At 49.6% G+C, this 2,814-nt stretch overlaps 1 protein-coding gene across 1 annotated transcript in view; it reads left to right on the top strand.

Moving 5' to 3' along the window:
* The window catches only part of MFHAS1 (malignant fibrous histiocytoma amplified sequence 1), a gene marked incomplete at its 5' end in the record, with an annotated part of 29,545 nt that overhangs the window by 26,044 nt on the left and 687 nt on the right, over nucleotides 1–2,814 (top strand). The gene's annotated exons all lie outside the window — the stretch shown is intronic.

Below are 2,814 nucleotides of genomic sequence, written 5' to 3' on the forward strand. Positions count from 1 at the left end.
AAATGGGAGTGGGGCTAGAGAAGGTGTGGATAGGGCTGGGGACAAAGCGAGGTGAGCTTTGTCCCAGAGGCAACCTAGAGGGGAAGGTAAAGCCATGAAGAACAGGAGGGTTGACTCTACAGCTGTGGGAAGGCATCTATCAGTCATCTATTTTACCCTGCAGCAATCTCCTCTGCTTGAGACATCTTCATCTAAGGATTCCTGAAGTGGGGAGGTGGAAATGGGAACGAAGGCTTAAGCAGACAGACCAGTCTTACTGCACTCCTCTTTATTTTAAGACCTAATGAATATTAGCACTGTCTTTAAATCACATAATGGTGCGCTGATTTTATGACTCATCCTTGAGAGCCGGTGTTTGCAGTACTGTTAGCAACACTGCAGTTTGGAAGTCAACCTGGGATTCACTGGGCCGTGGAGCCCTGTGGCGTACGTGCTTGATGGGATGCAATACCGCTTTCAGTGCGTGACAGCTCACCTAGTTAAGTATGCTGCCTTGCAGATTAACTTTGAATTGCAAATACCATCACTATTCTTCTGTTTTGGGAAACAAGTCTGCCTGGCTTAAAAGCTGCTCTGGCGCTTCAGGTTTGAGTATGGGAGTGAGACAAGGATAAATACTCAAACCAAATGTGAATTCAGATTGCGGACCATGGGGCCAACTATTATGACTGGTCCCAAAGGTGGAGTATCTCTCAAAAGGAACTGTGTGTGTCCATGTTCCATGCTGTCCTGGGTTCGGCTAGCATAGGGTTAATTTCCACAGCTAGGATAACTGGACCGAACCAGCCAATGGGACATTCAATACCGTACTGACCTCATACCCAGTCATGGGGTTAATTCCCAGAGATAGGATACCTGGCCCGACCCAGCCAATGGGACATTCAATACCGTACTGACCTCATACCCAGTACATATAAGGAGGGGCTGGCTAGGAGGGCATGGGGTTTTTTTTAAAACAGCAGCAGGGCTCGGCTCCGCTCAGCGTGGCAGCAGCAGCGGTAAGCAGCACCTTGTGTATCACTCACTATATTACTGTTTCCTCTCTCTCTTTGTGCTGTTCAAGTAAACTCCCCTTATCTTAACCCATATGGCTTTACTTTTACCTTTTTTTTTTTTTTCTCCCTGCCTCGGAGGTGGGGGTCAGTGGGTGAGCATCTGTGTAGTGCTAGTTGCCGACTGGGTTCAAACCAACAGCTACCAAGCCCTCCCCTCTGCTTTCACGATACCAAATGATGTGTTCTTGCTTTGGAAAAAAACAGGGGGTTTAGATCTGCTCTTTCTTGAAAGTGAGAAGAGAAACAGTGTGAGAAGGAGAGGAGGGAAGCGGCATTTGGGGGCCTTCAGGCATGATGGGGCTGACTGGTGTGCCATTGCTGCATAGGCTGGGCAGTACTTTCTGAAGCATGATTTCTTTTCTGGTTTTCCTGGGGTGCCTGGCAGTTGCAGCTAGACACAGGGAGACATCTTTCTGATCTTCTTTGTTTAACAGCAGAGGAATTTATTGCAAGTGCACCTCAAAATAGTGGAGTCCAAGGACTGTCTCTCTTGAGTGTTTTAGTAGAGGTGAGGACAGCTCATGGTGGCTGCTTAATTGATGAGTACAAAGAGTTTTGTGTGGACCTGTGATTGTAGCCTGCTTACAGCTGGCCTCCTTCACAGAGGTAAAGGAAGTCACTGGTCTAGCTGGCACAAGCCAGTTGTGGCCTGGTGCCCCTGCCTCAGGTAGGGCTGTTTGGCACCAATGTGGGCACGCTCAGCAGCAGAAATGAGCTCTTTCTGGGCATGGATGCTGCCATCCCAAGTTGCCTTTGAGAGCAGACCCCACCTGCTGGACTGGTATTAAGGGGTGCTTCTGGTGCTGTCGAGTGTCTAAGCTGTGGTTGGGCTGTGCCAAGGAGATGGCATGTCGATGGCTGGGGAATCAGCCCTGCTGGGGCCACTGATGTGTGGAGTGGAGCCAGGAGGCAACTTGAGTTTCTCTGAGCGAGCTGTTGGGGAAATGTTCCTCAGAGCTGGGCACATATCTGCACATGCCTTTCCTCTCTCGCTGTGCTGACCTGCATCTTGCCCTGGACTACATACTGCAGTGGTGCCAGCGGTGGAGAGCTGCCAACTTGGCACTTGAACAGTGGAGCTGATGCAACTCATTTAGCAGAGGGATACCATGTGGTGTGAGAGCCCTTTGCTGCTACTGACAGGGCTGGTATTGGCTCCATTAGGGCACAGCTGACAGCTGGGACCTGGGATCTGCATGCTCAGCAGAGTATAGTGTGGCCCAGAGCCCTGACAAGATGCAGCAGCAGTCCCATGGCAGCTGCGACAAGCGTGCCCAAGGCGAGGAGCATTAGGGAATTCTCTGGACTATTATTACCTGCTTCTAAATGTTGTTCTGGCAGCTAAGAAAGGCACCTTGCAGCTGGCCAGCCATGTCTTCAGCTCCTAGGTAGCTCCAGCTCAGAAATCGCAGTCCTAGAGCAATGGTTGGACAGCTGCAATGGGCAGGGATGCTCAGGGACGGAACAGGAGGTAATACACGGGTTCAGAAAAGGTCAAGCACCGGTCTGTGGTGCCAAGGTCTTTTCTAGAATTTCTCAGAAGAGAAATACTGAAGTAATGCAAAACTCATGTCTGCAGCAATGCTTTCGAACTAGCTATTTTCTGGTTCATACCAAAGAAGATGGTCTTGGCAGGGTCCTTATAGCATCCTTCTGCTTAAACTGAAAGCTGCTTTTTGGATAGCTTTATGGGTGTGGATGACTGTAGTGTGCAGATGTGAATAATAAGGCTTGTATCTGTGGCTTTCTCTGTCTACCA

Source organism: Buceros rhinoceros, unplaced genomic scaffold, assembly GCF_000710305.1.
Source record: "Buceros rhinoceros silvestris isolate BGI_N320 unplaced genomic scaffold, ASM71030v1 scaffold23158, whole genome shotgun sequence".
Taxonomy (NCBI): Eukaryota; Metazoa; Chordata; class Aves; order Bucerotiformes; family Bucerotidae; genus Buceros; species Buceros rhinoceros.